At 45.0% G+C, this 24,751-nt stretch overlaps 1 protein-coding gene across 4 annotated transcripts in view; it reads right to left on the reverse strand.

Annotated features, from left to right (window-relative positions):
- AGAP1 (ArfGAP with GTPase domain, ankyrin repeat and PH domain 1) overlaps positions 1–24,751 on the reverse strand; it is a 1,166,515-nt gene that overhangs the window by 568,269 nt on the left and 573,495 nt on the right. The window lies entirely within an intron of this gene.

Here is a 24,751-nt window from a genome sequence, read left to right on the forward strand (position 1 = left end):
AGTATCCATAAACTAGGAGGAAATATGTAATTTTACATAAAATATGGCACGGAGAAGTAATAACATAGCACCAATGTACAATGCAAGGCGCTATGCAAACGACTGCGGATGTCCATGGATGGGCCCATGAAAGGTTGACATACAGCCCCTGGAGGAATATAAATGAAGTTGACATAAGTGGCACAAAGAGGGTGGTGCTCCTAAGAATGGGCCACCCAGGATACTGATGTTGTCTGCTATGTTCATGGTGTGGCCCACATAGGGTTGTCATAGCTGACAGCATGCCTCCCATTGACCAGGTTGAGATTATATGGTTATGGATGTCCTAGCTGGTCTTTGGTGGAACCAGCAAAGTTGGTGTTCGGCTTAGTATAGTCCATGTGGGGTGAATACATTAGGTAATGTCCAATTGGTTTCTGAATAGCAGGGTATGCGTGGTTACCATAAAAGGAGGAGAACAGAATGGAGGTGGGGTGAACCCAAGCTACTTCAATGTGCTTCCTGGAAAGAGACGGTGTCCATGACATAAGCTTTTGTGTCAGCATGTGAAGGATTCGCAGGCCTCCAGCTGGAGCCGACAGGGCTCTCCTAGGACATACGTGATATTTGAACATATGGGCTTCATGCAGTGGCCACAGTGTTTAGAGTTTCTCTTTAATAGAGCAGTCTTGATCCTTCAGTGCACTCACTGAAAGAATACTGAGATTCAGATTGATCAAATGTTTCTAATCTGCATCAAGAAATTAAACCGATTACCTGACCGAGTGCGAGCGCACACATGAAGCATTAGTCCCTAAAGACGCGCACACTCGGTCAGATGCAGTAATAACAAATGGAAAGGAGCGTTCAATTCTATACAGGAGTATCTGTTCCAAAATCAACAGATGGTTAAACTGTTCTCCGGCAATAGATTAAGTAGCCATGATGTGACGAATAAAAGTTATTTAGGAGTCTTGTGAGTTGCTTTTAGTTCAATTTCATTCAAAAAATGCCAATCTGACAGAAGCAATCCATTCGGCCCAGCCAATGGATTTAGTCCCAGTGGGACTTCATCAGGGCTTGATCAATATCCCAGTGTTGGCTCCTGTTGTTGTCTCATAAATCCTCATATATACAATTTTGAACCACTACATGCTGTGTTGCACTCCCATCTTATCATCCTTTCTCTTTTCCTGGTTCGAATGTCCTAGGCGTGAACTCATAGGACATTCAAACCAGTGAATCTGGGATCTGGGATAAGGGTACAGAGCAGTGATTACACCTGTGTGGTCCAATGGGGTATAAGATTGGCAATGGTCCTGGTGTATGAATTTTCATTGTGCTTAGATCCTAGGCCCGTTGTGTTATGATTTATTAAAATGTATTGCTCCGTTTATCATGATGTGTTGCTGCATTATTAACTGATTATGCCTCACTTGCTTGTAATAAATAAGACTTTCTCACCAACCTCTGAGTGTTCTGTCAGTGCCTCGTTCAGGTTGTGGAGGGGTTCGGGCCAGACTGTGGTATCCGGGTTGTATGTAAGGAGCGCTCTTCGTAGGGGGGCACAGCGTTAGGAACCAGGAGCAGAGTGGCCCGTTCCTTTCCGGCTCTCACGATGTGCCGGGCCATTGGAACTTCCTGTTGCAATACTTTGCGAGATGCAGCTAGGGGGACAGGAAGTGAGGAGTCGCTTTCTGTGTGCATCACTTCGCCAGCCACGATAGCCTGGGGTAAATATTGCCCTTACTCCTGCCTTTAAGAGCAGAGCATCACGGAGGGCGCAAGAGATAGTAAATTTTGCCCACAAATCCAACCGTTACTTCCAGGTGAAGTGGGAACTCTAATCCTAAATTCACCCCTAGTTAGAAGAGATGTTCTCCAATACAGACTCCCCACAAAAGCACCATGGGTAGGGCCCATCCATCCTGAAACAACCAGAGGATGTACACACAAGCTTGGGGGCTAGGGCACACAGTTCACCTGGGGTGGGCAGCAGCTCCTGGTCAACTAATCACAGCCCCCCCAGGAAGCTTGGTGTTTGGGAGCGGTGCCCTGGGATGCAGCCAAGGGTACAGTGAGACTGCCCCACACCGATGCAGGTGGTTACACTTGTGTGGTCCACTGGTGTATGGGATCGAAGGCCCTGTTCATTGAGGTTGGATCCTAGGCCCGTTGTGTGTTATGATCCTGAAACAGTTATGCTTTATTAAAATATATTGCTTGGTTTATCATTATTTGTTGCTGTAATGCTCACTAACTGATTATGCTTCCCTTGCTTGTAATAAATGAGACATCCTCACTAATCTGTGTGTGTTCGGTCAGTGCCTCGTTTGGGTTGTGGAGGAGCGCGTGGCAGACTAGGGGCATCTGGGTATTATGTCCCAGCCCCCAAGCCCCATACACACACAGCGAATGTGCAGCGCAGGCATGGGGGTTTATGTTTCCATCTTACACAGCAGTGGAAATTTCCTTTCAACAAACAAGGCAGGTAAAGTGGAAGCAGGCAGAATGCAAGTTTCCCTTTCACACAGATAACATGTGCAGACATTCAACGTTCACCAAGCAAACAGTACGAGGCGAAAAAATGCTTGCTTTCCTTACTCACACAAGTTATCTTCAGAACTGCACTGTTCTTGACGCAACTGAGAAGGCCGAGCGAGCCCTCCTGTCTCATTTACTATACTGATTTTCATACAGCGCTAAATCCACATTCACCCAGCTTCCTTTTCCTGGCAGTGGATGGCCTACGTATACTATATCCTCTAGTCCTCTCATATTGCCTGTGCTGAGCACAGTCACACTACCTTACAGACCCTTTTCACACGCTAACACTTGCCAGCATTACCATGCCATAGGTGACTAAGTGCAAGATGCACTCACACTTCAACCTAACACCGAAACTAAGTGCATAGTGTATCCTGATAATCCAGCTTTTCTTCGTTATAAGGCCTGTGTCGTTACAATCTAGCTACAGAACCAATAAGATGTCACTGTGCAATCTGTGACAGTATGCGCTTCCTGTACGGCCAGTTTCGATTTATAATGCAGTTACGCTATACGTCACTGCATGTCCAGTTTCCGTTGCCAAGATGTCTCTGATGGCATGGCCAGTGCTAGGCATGCACAGAGTGACAATGGAGCCAAGGACAGGCGGAGTGGAGCCAAGGGCAGGCGGAGTGGAGCCAAGGGCAGGCGGAGTGGAGCCAAGGGCAGGCGGAGTGGAGCCAAGGGCAGGCGGAGCGGAGCAGAGGGCGGGCGGAACGGAGCCGAGGATGGGCGGAGCCGAGCCGAGTACGGCGGAGCCGAGACGAGTATGGCGGAGCCGAGGGTGCCAGAGTGGAGCTGAGTGGAATGAAGTGTTGCGGAGTGGATTTGAGTGTGGTAGTGTGCTGCCATCACAGAGAACACATTTTCAAATGTAATGACCATTACTTTTGCAGAGAGATATAGTTTTACTGATAAAACTATGCAGTGCACAAATGATGTGTGGAAATCAGCATCACCTAGTGAACTGATTTGTTTTGATCCTAATAAAAAATATGTTTGCACTACACTTAAGATTGACAAAATAATGTGCTTCATTTGTGCTTTCCTGATTTTGATATATTCTGTAATGTTTGTACACTTAATTTACAGGCATTTACATTTTGTTGCATGCTAGAAAAAATATCATGCTAGAGCCTTTTTACATTTCCCATACCCAGAAAGATTGACCTATAAATCCTCCCACTTTGCAGTTCGAGAAAGAAAAGTAAAAACGAAGCTCCCTGGAAGACAGAGCCTAATATTTGACCGCAAATGTGATTATTTGAAGAAGAAAAATTAAAAGCTTCTTTATTGCTCATTCACTTCTAAACTCCAACATGGTTACTTTGGGGGTGTTTCAGCACCGCACACTTAACTACTTCCAGTGCCTATGGTATGGGTGGGAAACGGAGAAATAGGATTGTTTACGTTATGCTGATAAAGAGAACTGAGCAAAATAAACAAGCTCATAGACATAACATTGTTCCTCACAGGCATGCCAGATTGATGAATTGTAGTGGCAAAGTTGAGTAAAATCAATCAAGCAGAAAGATAGAAGACTGGAAAACTTTTCAAAGAAATACAGCACATTCACTGCTTCCTGAATTAGAAGTGAGATAAATGAAAACACGTCTATTCTTGTGGAGTGCCTCATGAAAAAAAGTCCCAGAAAGCTAGCACTCGTTGAAGAATACAAGGAGCCAGTCAAAGGGGTGGTAAACAGGCTATGCTCCATGGGCGGGACAAAGACATGCTGGACGGCCTAAAACAAATAAAGCCAGCAAATAGAAAGCAAGCAAATGTGAGTTACAAGCCACGGTCCAATGGTAAGCAGTGGGCAGAATGAATTTCCATGGACGGTTTCAGAATGTCCTCAAGAAGTCTTTCGCAACCAGATAGCTACGCTGTCTGGTAGGCTTTGAACTAAAGAAAAATGGGGGTACTTTTTATAAGCTCATCGTGCATTTGTTTTTCCCTTCTATCATATGTTACCCACAATCTGAAATGGTACCAAACGACAGAACGCCCACGTTGAATACAGGGAACCTGTCCACATCCTTTATCCTGATTTAGTTTTCAACCAGCAGCTTCACACAGACAGCGCTGTTCAATCCTTGAGAAAGCCCAATGTTTAAAAGCTACAGGAAGACACGTGTGCTGCGATGTCCAGGCATACAACAATGGAAGAAAAAACACGGAGTCACTATGAAATATGTCAAGATCGCAAACAGCGATTAAAATAGCAAAAAAATGGGCACAGCAAGCAGATGACTTCAAGTATGTAGTCATGAAACAACCAAAAGAAAAGCACCTTTACTATTCAACATGGTGTAATTTACACATATACACTGTAAATAAAAAGAACTTGTAAGGCTCAACTACATACATTTGATGTAGGGTTAATATGGTTTAGGTTTTTTGCTGTGACTATCCTCAACTCATGGGTACTACAGTCGATCCCAATAAGCATGCTTAATGTAATGAACTGGGAGAACACCAATCCCAGAAGGGCATTAGTAGCACCCTCACTTCCTAGTCTACAGAGCTGGTAAACACCGAGGAAGGGTTCTCGTGGCTGAAGACTTGCATTCAATTGTGACTGTCTTCAACCACTCGCACAGTGCCATGAAGCCTCGATTCTGGTGGCTGTGGACAGAGCGCGCGAGCCTGGTGAGCAGGAACCCTGGGCTTTCACTCTAGTATTCAGCTGGCGTGCGGGATTTTTTTTTCTTCTCTGGTTGTATTAAAACAAATTTATCTTCATTTATGTCGCAATTATCTCTTTGGGCTGTTAATTTGCTGGAAATGAAGCTATTGTTTAATTGCTCCTATTAATCGGAGGATGTAAATGCTGACGGCAATAAACAGTTACCTTCAGGAAGGCACAAAGTCAAGCGGCGGCGGCGGCCGGGCAGGACCTTGGAACATGCAGTAATCACCGGGGGACTGAGGGGAGGCCGGGCCCCGCAGGGCTCCAGTCACCTCAACAGGCAGGGGTGAGCCGCCGGCCTGCAGGAACCCGTCCACATCACAGCACTGCCAGGGCAGCAGACGCCGGCCCACTAACACCCACAAACTTCAAACTGTGGAGCGCGATGACCCGTGGTGGTATCAGCCCTGCTACCTCCATCCCTGTGGAACCTAGCAGTTCAGTCAGGGCCCCTTCGCGTTTCATCTTTCCAGGGATGATGACAGGTGCTACCGATTGGAAAGATTAACGCCAGGTCTTGGAGCACCAAGAAACATTTCAGCTTACATATGTTCGATATGATTAACAAAGCTAATAACGTGCCAATGGAGTCCATTCACCACGACCGCTTTGCAACAAATATATTATACACCCAGCCTGCGTGAATCTGTACAGACGCATTACAGGTACTCTTGCATTTGTGCACAGACGCTCATAGGAAAGAGAGGAGTAGGACGCTCAGGGGAAAGGATTTCACTGGCATTTCTCTTTGAGGAAGGGAGAGTTACTGCCTAGACTGGTGGATACACCAAAGTAGACAGTATGCTGAACCAGAGAGGAGCTAACCGCTAACAATTTTAAACCTCATGTGTCAGAGGAGTGAGCACGGCTCACAGTTTTGATCGCTTGGCCAAACTCCGAGATCAGGGCAAAACAACCCAAAAGCAGTTAAGAGAGAATACATGTAACACCACAAAAAGACGGTCCTTTAACATGGAGAATTCGGTGACAGGCAGAGATGCAGGTGACCACAAAAACAGCAACTAACAAGTTACTTACCTTTACAAATGCTTTTTGTGGTGCATACTTAATTTGCCTACAGATTCATCCCCTCTTACATCTCCTTCAGGAGTCAAACTGAACCCAGAAACTTGAAATAGCTCTCCTGTGTGAATGTATGACGTTACAACGCATGCTTTTACCACGCATGCTGTTACAACGCAGGTTTTACTACGCATACCATTACAACGCATTACACTTGGGGGTGCTGGATAGTGAATAGTTTAATTTACTATTCCAATTCCAGTCCCCGTGGACACTAGGGAAGGTGTTGGATAGTAAATTAAACTTATTCCCTATCCTAGAGTGCCCCCCAGTGTAATGCGTTGTAATGGTATGCATAGTAAAACCTGCGTTGTAACAGCACTGCGTGGTAAAAGTTGCGTTGTAATGGTTGTAAACCCTCCTGTGTAGATACATGCTGATACTACTTCAGGGTCCACCCCAGACATGACACAGGAGCGCCATATAAGCGCATGGTCATTAGTTTCCTGTCGTTTTTAGGTCAAGACTGGACAGCGCATGCACTGCTTTCTTGCATGCTGTATTGTAATACTAGCTTACGCGTTGCTGCGATCTCAGAAGAAAGGAAATTTAAGGAAACTTGTTATGATAACATTCAATTTACATTGTGTCATTTTTATTGAAACATTCATTTTAATATGGAAAACATTTCAAAGTGTTGTTTTAATTCTGTTTTTTTATTCGAGTGCTTGTGGATACACAATTGTTTTTTGTTTTTCCGTCTGGTGCATAGACGAATAAATCAGAAGGTTTTCCGACGCGTGAGCTGGCCACATACAGTTGTCCATGTGAGAAGCACGGATTCTCCAAATCTAGTCCACACACTTGCAGCGATTGTCCTTGTGCTTTGTTGATGGTCATTGCAAAAGCGAGTCGCACCGGAAAGTGTAAACGTTCAGTATTGGAAAGATTATGAGGGCCCTGGGTGGCCGATATTTACCAAAATTTTTTTTTTGCCAGAAACCTTCGCGGGAGTGTACTCAACAACTTCCCAAAGTTTCATGCCAATCGGATCAATGGTGTCGTAATGCATAAAGGACAAACGGACATACTTTGGATTTTATATATATAGATGAAATATAAGTCCCGCCCACTCTCCGTCCATATTTGTCATTGGCTTGTGTCATTGTCCTTCATAAATGCTGGCTTCTGATTCGTTAATAGGCTTGTTAGTCTCTCCTTAGTCCCGCCTGATCTTCATTTATAACCTCCCATGAGGACTGGCCCTTTTACTTTGGTTGTTACACGGTACGTCTTTTTTAGTCTGCAAGCACTATTTTTTTTAATGAATTTTTCCTACTGCAAGCACGACATGCTTTCCTGCAACACTCAGAGTACCATGCATGCTTTCACTTTCCAAGCATCCCGGGACAACGGATGCCGCTTCTTTGAATAGGTCTCGTGTTACAAGAGTTTGAGCTATTGGCATTGTATATGACAATGCCTTTTATTTATGTGTTAATTAGCAAAACAGATAAATAAAAAGCATTGTCCTTTACAATGCCAAGAGCTTCAACTCTCGCAAACGCAAGACCTATTGCATTACAAATGCTTGTTACTACACCCTCAGAGGCAGTAATGACGCTGACGAGATTGACAGAGCTTGCAGAGTATCAAAAGTAACTTGGGTCCTTATTAACAGTAGCATGACCACTCCTCGGGATAGTGAGGTGAGCGGAATCAGTTGGGAATCTGCATGTCCATGGAGTATTCACCAGAAAGATATTTCTGGAGGAAAGTTATTCTGATGGATGTTTCTATCTGCAGATGCCTTACCACTTGAATCTCTCTATCCAGCAGTACATCCCAGGTTCTTGGTACCTGGAGATGATCAAATCAAGTAGTCCTGGGTAAGTGAAGGCTTACTCCTTCTTGGGGTGGGCGCAGACAATCTTGGTACAAAGGAGGATGAAGAAGGAAACAGTCTACATCTCAATCACATATGCCCTTCTTGGAGCCAGCATACCCCAGGAAAACTGGGCATCAAACCAAACTTCACATGTCCAGTCAATTTAAAATCTGAGAGCCCTCCTAGGGTCAAGAAGGCGCAGCCTCTCCTCTGCAATAGTAAGAAGAGGAGGTGTATAGAATGTTAGAAAGGTGACTGATTGACCTTTCTTGAAATGGGGTGACCCCTTAGGAAAGACTGAAGCCTTAGACAACAGAAACAGCTTGTGTGAAAAAAAATGAATTGAATGGAGGCTGAACACAAAAGCCTACAGCTCCTTAACACTTCTAGCTTATGTAACAATCAGATAGACATTCTTTAGAGTTAGGAACTCTAAAAGGACAACTGTGCAGGGTTTCAAACTCAAAGGACAAACACATGATGAAATAAGCACCAATTTAATGTGCATCTGAGGCATAACAAGTGGCAAAGGGAAAAACAAATGGGTCAATCTCTTCAGGAAGCGCATAACTGTAGGCGACTTAAATACTGATGGCTGAACTGGCAAACAAAGGCCCAAAGATCACCTTCGACAGTACCCACAGCTGGGCACAAATCACACATGAGAAATGTGCATTGAGGGGATCAATTTCCTTCTTCACAACCAACCCCCCCCCCCCATTAAGGGATTAGCTGTGGCATGTGGAAAGAGGCTGGACCATTAGTTAGCACTCTGACAGTACATCACTACGGACAGTTGGGTCCGTTAAGCCTGTTGAGCAAGGATATGTCCTTCTCTTCTAGGTTTCACCTCCTATCATTCCCTCGTCCCCTTGGTCACTTCAGACTGCAATGCCTGCATCTTGCTCCAAGAGGTTCTTGCTCTGTTGAGCATCTTCACCTTCATTTCAAAGTGTGGATTACAGCGGTATTGTTGTGTGAGAGTGTGGATGGGCTGCTGAATCACCAGGCACCACATAGCTGCAAAAAAGCTCCTGCTGCTTAACAGGTTGTGAGGGCCAGTGGCTCAGAAAAAGCAGTCTGCAGGAACCCTAAAACCCGCCCCAGGATGCTTTTTCTGGTCCGGAGAGGACCCAGCCTAGCAGGTCGGGGTGGACTGGACACACAAGGAACAGGGCCAAGACTGCTTTGCATATGGTTGGGTCCAATCTGGAAAGGCAAGCAAAAAACACAATGGATTTCACCCAGAACTGTGACTGGGGGTGAAAGTTTGATTTGTTCAGCATTCTATCCATCATCTTTTATTTTTAAACAGGTTGACAGAGCCAGTGGTTCAGAAAAGGCAGTCCCCTGGAATATCCTCGGAAATGTTCATACTGCTGATGAGACTGGTGCCCAGTGGAAACCAGTCCTAAGAACCTGGACCATACCTTCTTGAAGTGCTTCAGGGAATAGTCTGCTTCATCACCAAAAAAGGTGAGCTTGTTAAAGGCCTTGCCGATTAGACTTGCTTTTATGTTGCTTAAAAACCTGGTGAAGCACATCCAATCATGCCGGCAGATGACAATAAAGGAACCAATGTTCTCGCTATCATATCCATGTCCAGGCCAGAGCAGAGGATTTGTTTTGCTGTGTCGTGCCCATCATGCACAACTTCGGCAAACCGGTCACACCAGTGTTCAGGAGATTCAAAAGGACTTCTTTCACCATCAAGGGGCCAGAAACAAGTTGTGTTTATTGAGCGAATGGGAAGGCTCCCCAAAGAAAATACCATCCCTATTGAATCACTTCTCTTTGACTTCCTATTTAGATAAGTAGAGGGGTAGGGATCAGAGTTCTACTTAGAGGATGAAGCAGCCTGTACAACAAGGCTTTCCTGGGAGGGGTGAGCCATCAAGAACTTTGGGTCCCCAGGTGAAGTTTACTAAACCTTGGAGCAGATACGGAGTCCGTGCCGGTGGCGTCAAGGACAGCACTGACAGTGGAGAAACTGTCAAGGCCCTCAGTAGAAGAGGGGGCTTGGCCGTAGACAGAACGGAGACAGGAGTGAGATCAACTGGCATCCAGGACAGAGCCACTGGCAGAAGCCCAACAGGGTCCTTATGGGGTTCCTTGTGCCTGCAGGCACACCAAAGGTATCCAGAGTCAAGCACAAAAGGACCAGACTTGCAAGGGGGGAGGCTGCAATTTGTGCCAAGTCAGTGCCAGGGCTGGAAACTGAAGAGGTGGAGCAGGGGAGGAGATGTTGACGTAACTTCCACCAAATTTGAATGAGAAGTCACCGTTGAGGTCAGGGTTGGGGAATGAAGCAGCTGATGGGTGGGCCCACTTCCTGAACAAAAGAGAAGTTGAACGGTCACATAATTTCTCCTGAGATTCTTCTGCTTCTTCCTAATGAACATCTTTTCTTTGGAGGTGGTCTGTTTTAAGAACTTATTCATCAATGGTGAGCTGATGCGGGACCTGCCATGAGATGTAGACATTGCTTCTCCCTGTGCTTACCTTGTGCCCACTTCATGAAGGCTTCCCTTCCCTCCTTGATGTGCATGCAGCCCCACTACTCACATGACTTGGAGTCATGTTTGGGAGCTACAACACAGACGAGCAATGATGGAGTCGGAGTGAAGATCACTCGTCAATCAGCCGCTCGCGCCAGCCGCATAAACGATCGGCTAGGCACCCTGCAATGCACGAGTGGACGTGCAGGCTGACAGTGCGAGCCGTGCCTCGGAGGAGTCCAGCCGGAGCAGGAGCGATCGCGGGAGCAGTCTTTTGTAAAATCTGCGTTGCGCCTCGCAACCAGCCCGCCTTGGACAGGAAAGCTCTTTTGTTTAGCGAGCTCGCTTGGATAATAGCGTCTCTGGCCTCGGATTCGGCCGCTATCAATGCCTCGGTGTTTGAGGTCCCTTGCCTAAGACGCCCTTTCAGCCGTGTGGGAGCCCTTCGGTGGTGCCAGAATAGATGCTCGGAGATGAGCAGCAGGGGCGCTAAGAGGGGCAGCAAACTGAAAACTGCCAACAGTGAGCCCAGAGACAAGACTCTTTCTGAAGGCAGCAGCCACAGCACAACCAGACAAGAGGTCAGTGGGGCAAAGAAGCCGCTGGGGAAACTCGGGGGGGGCAGGGGCTGCTAAGACATAACTAGCACTAACACTCAACCTGTACTTGCCAAAATGTTTCAAGGAGTCAAAGACCAGGTCTCTAGCACCAGGACTTCTCCACACATCCCGCCCGAGAACGCCCTCTTGGATTTGACGCCTGCTCAAGCTCCTGCGCTAATTCAGCAGCCTGAGACTTACCCTGCAGATTTACCCTCTGGGGTTCCATTACAAACTGACGCCAGGGCTATTTCAGTCACATCAGGCAGGGTGGAGACCCAGAGCAACATCTCTTTTCCCCTCTCTGAAACGGACCAGGCAAACCAGCTGGGCTCAATTACTTCAAACTTAAATAGCGAAAGCTGCTCCCACAAACATGGTCCTGACAGCCCTGGAATACCCTCTACCACCACTGAGTCTGGTATTGTTAACTACATTCAGGGTTTGGAAGCAGCCGCCGGCGCGCAAGCACCCTGGACCCCTGAAACTGGGCCTGAGAACTTTTATTCTGTATCTGACGGCACTGGAACATCTTCCGATGAAGGGGGTTTTGACACATGCGAAGGTGACAGTGAAGAGTCAATCAAAGACACCGGTACGGTGCAGCGATCCAAAAAGGCAAGAAGCAAGGGGAAAAGGCAAAGCCAACTCAAATGGGACTACTCAGACTCACAGATGTCTTACCCCCTGGAAGAGGAAGAGGATCTGCAGCCCTCAAATTGGGATAAGATGAAAGGCTTCTCGGCCACCTCTGAGCCCTCTAAGCCCTCATTGGCATCAATCTTAGCCTCAAACAAAGATTTCCAAGAATAGGTACGGGCAGACAATCGTGCAGCAAAGGGGGCAGCTAAAAAACTGCAAGGAGGCCTCAGACGTCGAAACAAAACATGAACAGATATAAGTGACCGTGTCTCTATGATTGAGGGGCGCACAGAATGTATAGAAACTGAAACCACTGCGGTTAAAAAGCAAAGCGAGGCCAACACCGCCTGCCTTGAGGACATTATGGCAAAAATGGAGGAGCAAGAAAATCGCCAGTGCAGGAACAATCTCGGCCTGCTTGGAATTCCGGAGGGGAAGGAGGGAGAAGACCCAGAAGGTTCATCGTAAAACTTTAGCAAGATTCTTTCCCTGAGCACCCTGGTTGGGACTGGGACCGGGAGGTACAGAGGGCACACTACTTTCCTTTCAACCTAAGGTGGCAACGTGATAGAAACAGGGGTATGGATGGCGGGCACCCAAGGGTGTTCCTGGTATACTTTGGGAACTTCCTTCTGAGACAGCTGATTTACGACCAAGCCCGCCGAAACTCCAAGAAAGGGGCTATTGGAATTAGCTTCTTTGCAAAATAAGACTTTTGCCACCAGACAGTCGAGCGAAGATGGCGCTTAAGACAGCTAATGTCTCCATTTCAGCAGCTGGGAGCAGAAACCTATCTCATGAACCCTGCTAGACTTAAAGTTATCTTTAATGGGGGCTCCAAGATATTCTTGTCGGAAATTAAGGTTGGGGAGTACCTAGATGAGATTAAGTCTAAAAATGGACCTAGATAAAGAGCCCAAAGGGCACACGAGCATTGGCATTGATATGAACTATCTTTGTACCTTTACACCTGTAAACTCTTGGGCCTCCCTCTCAGAATAATGTAGGCTACTGTAAGGCTCAAACTCTTGTGACCCAGTGATGTACTACCGTAATTTACTAATATGACCAAAAAAATGGCAAAAAGACCTAGCCGTACTGGATCTTAAACTATCAAAGGCGTGGTTGGCGGCTGAGCTTCACTATTGTCTACCATCACTCAGGTTGTACCTGATTGCTCTGAGAACAAGGGGGGGCTGGGCTGGGTTGGGTTGGGGGTACTTGAGAGGATGCAGCAGGAATCAAGGACACTCTTTTTTGCACACTTACTTATTTATTTACTCACTTACACAGTAGGCAAGGTTAAAGTACACTTGGGGGAAAAAAAGGAGAGCTTGACGGCTCAAGAGAATATTGGTCATTTCTTCTTTTAAAATACTCTAATGGCTAAAATAGGTGCTGTCAGGTTTATCTCGGCCAATATCTGTGGGCTGAATGATGCAGGAAAAAGGCAAAAGTTGCACAAGGGTTACGATCTCTAGGGGGCGATATCATATGTCTCCAGGAGACACACAGAGGGATCACAGAAATACCTCCTAAATTCATTAGGGTATAAAAACATTGGAGCTACCACACAGAGCGCTAAAATAAAAGGGGTAGGAATCATGGCTGAAAGGAGACTACCCATAAAAAAAACTCATGCGTTAAATCCGACTCACTTGGTAGATGGGTGATTGGGGAATGCCACCTGCCCCCAAGCCCCCTTTCACTATATGCTCAATCTATGGCAGCAACGCTGATGATCCAGGTATCATTAATTTGATCTCTGGGGGGCTAGCTCACTGGCCCACTCCAATAATCCTGTGTGGCGACCTTAACATCAATCTGCCACATGACCGGGAAATAGGGAGCAAATGGGGTTATAAAGGTACAAAACCCTTGGTGTATCACGCACTAACCAATTTAGCACAAACCCATGGGCTTAGCGACGTATGGTCTAAACTCAACCCCTCCTAACCTGGATACACCTATTTCTCATCCTCACACCGAACATTTGCTAGGTTAGACTACTTCCTGATTTCATCTTCCCTATTAGGTAAATGTAGCATAGACATAGCTCCATGCTTCATGTCAGACCATAATCCGCTTATCCTGAATATTGGGGGGCTTGAGAACTGGAAGGAGATTCCAAGGTGGAGCTTCGAGAAAGCACTTTTACAAGATGCTGGCTACCGGGCACACATGGAAGCCTGTATTCAGGAATTTCTTGAAGTAAACCTGGGATCGGCCTCTGACATAATAGTTTGGGACACACTAAAAGCGGGTATCCGGGGTGAAACTCTAAGATTTTCAATTAGAAAAAATAAAAAGGAAAAACAACTAATAACTGATTTACAGGAAAAGCTAAAAAGAGCAGAAACCACACTAGTTCAAAGGGTTCAATGTGGAGTGGAGACTGAGAACACCCAAACCGAAGTTACACTCATTAAGGCAGAAATAGGGGCAGTATCGCAGAAAAAACAGCAGCTAAATGGGCGGCTTCTCGTTAAACATATTATGAGTGTAGTGATAGTATTGGCCACCATCTTCCTGTCAAAACTAGGCAGCAGGCTGTAAGCAGCGAAATATGCACAATCCGATTACCGACAGGGATAGAGACCAGTGACCCTAATAAGATCCAAGAGGGCTTTCAAGACTTCTACGCAGCGTTATATTCAGAAGAAAATAATCGGCCAGCTGAACTAGAGGAACTTGAAACTGCTAGCTACATGCATGACATAGAACTCAGGCAGCTTAACCCGGGCGACTTTGCACAAATGGTGGTTACTCCAACTTGGGACGATATTTCAGTTGCCTTAGCCAGCCTGCCTGACGGCAAAGCCGCAGGAATAGATGGTATTCCTGTGGAATTTTACAAGATATTTGCACCCCAAATAAAATCCATCTTTCTTGACGTAGTAACTGCCATATTCAATGGAGGTTCCCCCCCTGCCTCCTGGTCCAACCCCAAAATCTCCATATTTCCTAAAAAGGATAAATCGCCCTTAGAAATGGGCTCATATAGGCCTATTACCCTAATAAACTGTAACTCCAAGGTTTATTCCAAAATGCTCGCAATAAGAATATCTACGGTATTAGAATACCTGGTGTCAGAATGGCAGCATGGATTCGTTCCAAAAAAGAGCACTACCGAGCATATTCGGAGGGCTATCACTCTTTGATGCAGCACAGGTGTCAGGAGGCCCGATGTCCTTGATCTTGCTAGACGCTGAAAACGCATTTGTTCGGGTCTCCTGGCGGTTCCTGTGGAGTGTCATGAAGAGGATGGGCTTTGGGCCTACCCTTATGCAGGCAGTTTAGACTATATCAGTGCCCGATGGCCTGTGTAGTGATAAACGGGAGGCTTTCTGAGAATTTGAACATCTCGCGGGGCACATGGCAAGGATGACCCTGCTCCCCCTTGCTTTTTGCCCTCTATATAGACCCCCTAATCAAGAAAATCGAAAAAACTCTGCAATTTTGGCAGTAAAAACACAGGGAGTTAACACTAAGATCATGGTGTACTCTGATGACCTGGCCATCACCACCCCTGATCCTGAAAGCGCTATTCTGGCACTAGAATTGAAAGCACAGGCATGAGGGAATGCAAATGTAGAACAGCAAGGGTCGCTCTGCAATATTATTCCAATAAAGCTGTTATAAGCTTGAGTTGAGTACTGTGAGGACTGGGGGGAGGACAACAAATAGGGTAGCCACCCAAGACCATGTGAACTGGCTGTCTAACACCTTCTGGGAGACAGAACCAAGGATGGGCCAGGTTCAACTCGTGATTATATTTGGAAATTAGATGCTCATGAATATGGTGCATTCTCAAAAGGAACAAAGTTACCAAATGGTCGTGGAAGACCACTTCACTGATTATCCTCTGGAATCACCATAAGGTGACTGAAGATTTTGTGTGTAACCATGTGTGGTTGTGATCCTGGGTAGTAGTTATCCCATTAACAATGAGGTTTCCAGCACTGCCCTGATGAATAGGAGCCTCTGTGATAGGGTGAAAACGTGCATTCGCAAATAGACTTGAAGCAGTAAAGGGCAACAAAGGTGAGGCAGCTCATCTAAAAATTATTTGGCACAAGTGAATGCTCATCACTGCCATCACCCTGAGTGAGACATGGGCATCCAAATCTAACCTGAAAGGGAGTCCCATGCATTGGGAGCAGTTAACAGGTTTCACAAACATTAGGAACTTTCTGTAAGAGGGCAGAATATAGAAGGGAACTAGGAGTCCTTTATGTACTTTGCACACAGCCAATCACATTTCTGTCGAGCTGAGAGGATGTGACCAGTAGTCACCGGCTTAACCCCTTCCATGCGTCGGACGGCCGGCGGCCGGTGTCACGGTGGGCGTGTGCGGAGGACGGCCGGGGGCCGTCCGAACCACGCCATAAATCACCCGCACCGCGGCGGAATTTTCGCCGTGGTCAAGGGGTTAAAGTACATAAGGAGGAGGTTTGAATGGCAGGGATCCAGATAGGTTACAGAAACAGTCTTGAGTTTCATCCACTGCCGGAACCTTGAGTAAGAACAACATTCTTACAAGGGCCTGCAGAAATGTGAATAGATCCCCCTGAAGCGAATGGAGCTCATCTAGCTCCTGTTGCAGGCTTGCACCAAAATCTACAAAGCAGTCACAACTGGTCCTTCTGCCTATATGGCTGATGAGCATCCTTGATGGCTGAGCAAACCCGTAGACAGGACACAATCAGACAAGAGAACAAGAAATGTAAAGCAGAAAAAACCAAAGAAACGGGCCTTCACCATCCATACAACTACAATTAGGAAAAACATATCTGGATCCATCAGGACAGCCCCAACCCTGCCCCAATTTAGGAAACAGCTCAAGTTATACCATTATATAGATCAATACAGTACAACACAGTAGCAGGCCCACATACACTCTCCGAACACAGTTACTCATCAAATCACTTATTGATTGTATCTTTACTTTTATCTGTGTACGGATCTAATCTGCCGTTCAGCGAGGCCCAGCCTAGACAAACAGTACATCCATCCATAGCTGTATGTAAATTATGGATCACAGGTACAAATCCCAAAGTGGCTGACCTAGTCTTTCAACCGCCATAGACGGGCGAAAACCACTTGCTATCTACAGCACCATGAAATGATGAACTGGAGTAACGTGTGCTATTTAAAAAGTCACTATGTATTACAACATACCGTCAACGTCAACCGAACGGCAATACAAACTGCTACTAACCACTATACGGTCAAGAACACCACAAGGGAGGTTACCTTAAGCATTCTTTGGGATTCCATGAGATCGGACATTACTCCAGCTGGAGTCCCCTGAGACAATCTTTCGGAAAAAACCTAAGACCTGGCTTTTTCCATCTTTAAGCCTCCCAGTCTAACCCTTCTTCTGTTATCTTTACTCTGCTCCACTCAGGGTCCTTCCCTTGCCGCAGTGCGGGGACACGCTAGTTAGTGTAACCATGCACTTTACTAATTTGTTTATTAATATTATTACAGGGCAACTGATAGCTATTTCCGTCAAAGAAAACAAAGACAGAAAAGAGGCAAGAATTAGAGAAAACAATGAAGGAACATGAGACTATACATAAACAAATGGGAGCTTAATGAGTTTGGCTCAAATTAAACATTGCATGGACCCAATTAAAGCAATTAGATACTGACAGAGCTGCGTATGCCATGCTCCAACTCAAACACACGTTTCATCTCAGGGGTAACAAATGCGGGAAATTGCTAGCCCGTAGGCTCTCTGCAAAAATAATTAAAGACAAAGGAAAAATTCGTAGTTAATTCCCAGGAAGAACAACTCGCTGAAGACGGCTGCATAGCGGCAGAATTCAGGGCAGACTATCAGCCTCTTTACGCAGCACAGGAACACCCTGGAACCAGTACTGAACCTCACCACAATCATGCCCACCTGCCCAGATTAGCCGCACATCAAGCTGACACACAGAACTGCCCTATCATACTAGATTAAGTGATCAATGCCATAGCTCGATTAAAACGTAACCAATTCCCTTGTCCTGATGGGTACACACCATACTTTTACAAAGCCTTCTGCCAGACACTGACCCGCTCCATACCAGGATGTTCAATTACTGCGCATCCAGAAGTGCCCTTAGACCGTCCACATTGGAGCCGCTCATAACAGTGGTCATTAAAGCGGACATAAATAGTTAATTATGTAGCTCATACAGACCTGTATCCCTTATCAAAGTGGATGCTAAACTCTCTACGGGCATCTTGGCATCCATGCTTAATACCTACAGGATCTGTCTGATACTCTGTGAACAAGAGGGCTTTATCCTGGGGAGAAGATGTGCAGACATCACAAACGATTGATCCAGATTATTGATAATGTAATCATATCAGTCAAGAATGCTCTTATTAGCTAAAGACGCTGAGAAAGTGACCCTCATTGGCCATATTTAACGGAGATCTTAAATTGCTTTGACATCACAGATAATTTCAGCAAATAGATCCTATGGTGTTCTAGCTCCCCAGTAGCTAGTCAGGCTGGATAGTATATCTTCCCATTCCTTCTGGATATAATGGAGCACAACACGGTTTTCCCCTATTGCCATTTCTATTCACCCTATACATGGAGACACTACCCAGAGGGTGAGAGCAAATATACCACTAAAGGATTAAGGATCAGACGGGAACCACAATCAATCACTCCTTATGCAGATGATGTGATAATCGCACTTACTAGGGAGACCAAATCTAGACCAACTATCAAAATATTATTCTAGAATATAAAATAACAATACAATTAAAAAAAGTACATATGTTTACAGTGGACACTCAAAGAAGTGTATGGGGTACAGGAATGACAGTTTATCAGTATATAATACATTATACACAGGCAACTATATAAATAGCTCAAAAGATTTGACATAATGAGCATTTGTAACACAACAGGTCTCGCTAATGTTTGAGGTTTTGGCATTGCAAATAATAATGCAACGCCAATAGCTCAAACTTTCAGTAATATGAGACCTATTGCATTGCAAATGCTTGCGTAGTGAGCCAGGCACCAGCACTGCATGTCTGAGAGCAGTTCAGCAAGCTGCCCCTAGAGGATCCTAGAGGACCCTAGTGAGCCAGGCACCAGAATTGGATACTGCTACTATCGGTCCCTACTGAGCAAATTGTTTAAATATGAATAGATGGTGAAATGCTCAAGCTCCCTTCAGTTGCATTGACTGCTCAGTTCTGCTTTCCTCCAGGATCCTGTTAGCGCTTTGACATCCCAGCTGATGTACCTTCACAGCGCACTCTTCACCTCACCAAAGTGGTTAGCCTGTTTGATGGGTTGCAAAGTGCTGCCCTATGAGCTAAGATCCATTTGTTAATAGAAGCCCCTTGCCCAGCAACCTCCAGATCGCCGACCCAAAGACACAGAGTCTTCAACGCTGTAAGAACAGACCGACGGTGCCTGAGCTACCGATGACCGTGGACCTGTACTGCATCTTGTAATGCACATTAAGGTGCGTTAATGCCAAAACCATCACATATGGCCCTCATCGCGGCCTCAGCTAAAGCATTGTGCTTACTCCAAATATAACAGTTATTCCCTATGAAGAGCAGTAAACCTACAATAAATGGGCAGTTCCATCGGACACTATCTGATTGCATTTCATCATCATTCTAGCGTAAACCGTGGCGCTGAGGCTGCAGACTCACCGCCTCATGCAACAAGTAGCTTGTAACAATGCAGCAAGATGGGACAAAGCAGCAGCAAAGAGAATGCAAAAACCAACAAACGAAAAACAAATTAAAAAAAATGTAAAAACCACGTACGGATTTTTTTTTCTCGTTACTTTTGAAGCAATTGTGGCACCTGGTTTAAAGCTTAAGCGCGGGTGCTGTGATTGTAACAAAAGTAAACAAATAGAAAAAAATGGCGGCCAGAGGCTTTTTTTTCTATTTATTTACTTTTGTTCCAATGGCAGCACCTGCGCTTTAGCTTTAAGCATCTTAAGCTAAAGCATGGGTGTTTCCTATTTCTTTACTTTTGAAGCAATCGCGGCACCCTCACTTTAGCTTAAGATGTTTAAAGCTAAAGTGCGAGTGCCGTCATTACAACAAAAGTAAAGAAACAGATAAAGCATGCCGCTGGTTAAATAATTTTTTTTTTTAATAAAGCATTCCGGGAGACAATGTCCTGCAGGCAGGAAACAGCCATTTAAGTAAATAGTGCCCCAAGGCTGTACTTAAAACATACCAAGTAACAGCACATGTAACAGGGGGTGTCCTCATGGAAGGTTACCAGATTAAGAAAGGTGGGACTACTAAGCCTATTGACAAAGGAAAAACCATCATTTACAAAGGATAGGGATAGAAGCCAATTTAAAAGATGGGTGGAAAATGGGCGGGGCTTCATGCCCAGATCCTGAATACAGCAGGTCTAGAAGAGACAACGCAAGCGCTGCCTAGGTGAGACCTAAAAAGAAGAAATCAAAAACCAGAAGCGAATACTGAGTAGGAGGCAAGGCTATTCTTTATTAGGGTGTGGGGGATGGGGGGGTGCTATAAACTCAAAGAGGCAGTGACTGCATAATACAGATTGCACATCATATTTTATTCTAATGAAAGTACAGAATAAAACAACTTCCCCCAAATATCTCTATAAGAAAATGTGAAAAAAGAGCAATAGTACGTGTTGCCTTTTTTCTTGGTTCTGGTGCAGTCAAGTGTTTCTCTGCAGTATCCGCAGTGGCTAATGCCACCACTGATGTTTCAGATACTATTGCACTCCAATTTAACAACCAAGTTATTCAGAATCCATACTTGTCTGCCCACAAGTAAGTAGGTGCAGTAATCAGTGAACTGAATGGAAGGGAATGGTTCTGAAATGAGTTGTTGATAGTAGAGATTAATAAAAACATTCCTGCTTTTCTTATTGAGTTACCACAACAAGGCTTGGTTATGTGCGATCGCTATGCAAGGGGAACTCAAGATGGACCTCACGAACAAGACCTTCTAAGGCCGACGCATGTATCTGGTAGCTTGTGTTGCTGTTCAAAGAGAAGGTGGCACAGCAGTTGGGGCTGGACAGTTCTTTAGGGGGAATGGACAAGACTGATTTGCAAATGGGTGGTCCCAGTCTGGAATTGCACAGTGATAAAACATGTAACGGAATGTGGCCCAATGCAACCCTCACTTGGCGAAATGAATCTAACAAGCAGTTCATCAATCACCTTTTATTTTTCTTAGTACAAGCAGTCAAGGTTTACACCAGGAGGTTGAAGCAGGCTTACAACCAATACACAGTACAACTTACTAATGACACTTGACGAACTTCAATTATCAGTCAGACCTGTATCTTTTACAAATATTAGGTTTCGACAAACAGAAAATAAATGTAGGGTAGTTAAAATGATGAGAAACAAAACAAACTAGAAGGTTCTAGCATAAATCCGAGGCTAAGATATGAGCAAAGATATACAGTGCTAGAAATCAAGTAACATCGGCGCCTGTAGACGTTGTTATTCTACGAAGGCAGGTTTGAAAGTTCGCTGATATTGGGTTCAGACATCCTCAGAAAACGTGGGGCCTCAGTCCTCTTGCTGAGGTCTTAACTTCAGTGCCAGTGCAAGCAACAACTGGTGCCAGACAGAATGTCACAATGGATCAAGTATGTGTACACATCTGCCTTTTGTTCCCGTTTCTCCACAGCCTTGGTTGTAAGTAGGGACAACCCTGTCATCTTTAGTCAAAGCAGCTGAGAATCTGACAAAATGTCACAAAGCACAACAAATGTTCGCCATGCCGTCCAATAGACCACCTAGACATGAACTGCATAGAAAATGGTGGCGTTATATGACAACGAATGGGTTTTAAACTCAAAGCCCTCTTGCTCACTTAAGACAGCATCTGGGATCCAGTGGTCAGAGGGAGCACTTTATATAGTACAAGGGGGCACCTTTCACGGCCTCAATTGCCAACTGGACAGTATCCCATGACCATCTCCCCTAGGAGAGGGAATGGACTTAAACTGTGCAAGGAAACATGGTCTGATGCTGCCTACAAACCTGTATTTATTGCAAAACACTCAGATACCAGAAAAGGCTTCATGGCTCAGACATACATCATTTAACTTCAGGGTGGATTTTCACTGTAAAAGAACGTATTGTGGCCTTTATAAAGGCCTATTACTTCCAGGCCTTTCTTATTTTCAGCAGTAATTTTCAATAATTTAGGAGTCCCAGTTTTATGCAGAGACTTCCCAAATGTTCTCTTCCTTCTAAGGAACGCATATTTAACAGCCGTTTCGGCATCCAGGTCTGGATGGCCTCTCACTTTCTAGAACAGAATCTCAGAGAAACCGAGTTCCCCTTCTTTCCTTCTCATTGCGTACTTCCCTGGTCTCTATTCTGCCTTTACCCTGCGCCTCCTATTCCTTTCTACTCTTCGGTTGTTAATCTGGGTTCCATCTTCGACTCTGATCTTAACCTGCCCCACAGATCACTGTAGTTGTAAAAGGTTGCCGACTACCGCCGTTTAATAGCCACACCATTAAACTTTTATTTCTTTTTCGTCCTTGAAACTTCTCCTGTCCACTCTTGTTATTACTGCTCCTCTCTGAAGGGCTTACCAAAAAAGCCTCAACCTCCCAGGGCGGTCTATTCACAGTACTTTGTCTTCTCTCTTCTACCACATGCTCCCACCTCCACTTTAACTACTTCAGCCACACTGACTGTTGTTCTCTTTGACATGTACATTTTGCTTTCATTCTGAGGTCTTTAAATGCTGGCTCTTGCTCCTAACTTTTTCTGTCGCTTAATTTATCACTATTTATTGATGGTGACTATTTGTATCCTGCGGTCGGCTTCTGCCAGCTTGCTGGCTTCCCCTTGATGACAATGTGCACTCTTAGTTTTACGCTCCTACTTGCTTATAGTATTAACTACCCCGCTCTGCTCTGCTAGATCTGCGCTTACTACTTCTTCTAAACGTTGAGAAAAGATTCATTTTGCCTTCCTAATTGTTATCATTCGAACTGCAGCTCGTGTGTGGCTTAATGTGTTAAAAGTTCATTATGTACCATAAGTTTTGTCAAAAGCTTTGGATAAAAGCACTACATATATCAATAAATAAATGATAAAATGGGAACAACAGAGTTAACTTGTTTTTTCAGTCAAATCTCAAGCACATGTCCCTGAGTAACAAGTGATCAGCGTATTAACACAGCACACCATTCCTGCAACACCTGGTTACCATAAACCGGACTCGCAAGTCCAATCACGCAACACACACTTTATAGGTAATAGAAGGGTACCAGTTATGAGTTAATGAGTGGATTTAAAGCTCCACTCAATGAGTCTGTGAGTGGAGGTGAAGGTGGCAGGGGAGGGTCTGGTGTTGCTAAAGGCTCCCCTGAAGAATGGCTAGGTGGACAGGCAAGGACCTATGTTACCATCTAGGGTGACCAATGTTCTTTATGTCCCTCTGCTCTTAGAATAAGCAACGTAGAGTATATGGAGTGTTGTGAATCAGCACAGACAATATTGGAGCGACACTATTGCCATCTAGGCTGGAGTGGGGATGCGTGATACTGGCACGAGAGGTCATTGGCATAGAAATCGAGCTGGATGAGGAGGAGCACACTCCGATTGCATGAGGTTGCTTGGTTTGTTGAGAAGCATTTGCTCCCTTCCAATCTGGTGAGCATCTTCACGTTGTAGGTCTTTGAGGTTCAATAAGACTCAATCACTCATGGTACAGTGCATTTTGAACTCTCCGATGTCATCAGGTGGTTAAGAGTGTATGATATCAGCTACTCCTTGCACTTTAGTGAACAGACGTCCATGATCCAGTAGCTAAATTGTCGACGTGGCACTAAATCCCAAGATCTAACCCATGCTTGGATACTAGACGAGCAAATGTGTGTGATTCTGGGCATATCAAGTTACCTCCTTGAGCATTACATTGTATATATGTGTTTAAAGTGCATAGAGTATCTACTGTTACTTACACATGGGACTATAATTATGAACTGGGAGATCAATTTTGTGAGTTCTGAAGCACAAAGGGTTATAATTAGTCATTTACGGGTCTTTTGTGATGTAGGGGGGTTCTTTGGTGATTAAAGAGGTCAGGACCTAAAAAGTCTTAGTCAGAGGCGTTTTAAGGCATGGGCAAAATGGGCTCTGACCCAGGGCCCCAGCCTTATAGCCCTCCATAGAGCCAGCTATGTTCTGCAGAGAGCCGTGACCTGATGGCCTTGAATAATTTTTAAACAGAATGCTGCAAATTACGTTTGTTTTCTTATCATTTATTTCTATTGCGTGAGAGTCTATTACAGACATTTTGCAGACAAAATGTGTTTATGTTTCATGCAATATCCAAATAAAAAGTTTCTTTTAGATCAATACACGACCTCACATATGAGAGATGGGAGGGCGTGAAGGAGATTATTTGCAGAAATATTAGTAAGCTGCTGCTGTGTTACAATACTGAAAACGCACATCACTATCCCTAAATATCAGATGTACACACATTTAGAATTGGAGCATGAAGAAGCTGAAACTGTATCATAAAATCAAAGCTGTTCCGAACAGGGGACCCCAAAATACATTTAGCCCAGGGCCCCTAAAATCCTTAAAACGTCCCTGGTCTTAGTAGTCAAGATTGGTTAGTTTGTGACTGCATGAGGGGGTGGGGACTGTATGGGGGCGTGTGTGTGTGAGAGAGAAAGAGAGAGACAGAGAGAGAGAGAAAATAAATAGTGCTGCAGCGTCATGTAAAGGGGAAGAGCCGCATGTATTTAAGTTAATTCGCGAGAGACTCTCTCTTGGGGGAATAGAGACATCTAGTGGTCGGATGTGAAAACAACAAGCATTTGCACTGCAATAGGTCTCGCAGTTAGAGTTTGAGCTAT

Source organism: Lissotriton helveticus, chromosome 3_1 (assembly GCF_964261635.1).
Source record: "Lissotriton helveticus chromosome 3_1, aLisHel1.1, whole genome shotgun sequence".
In the NCBI taxonomy this organism is placed as follows: domain Eukaryota; kingdom Metazoa; phylum Chordata; class Amphibia; order Caudata; family Salamandridae; genus Lissotriton; species Lissotriton helveticus.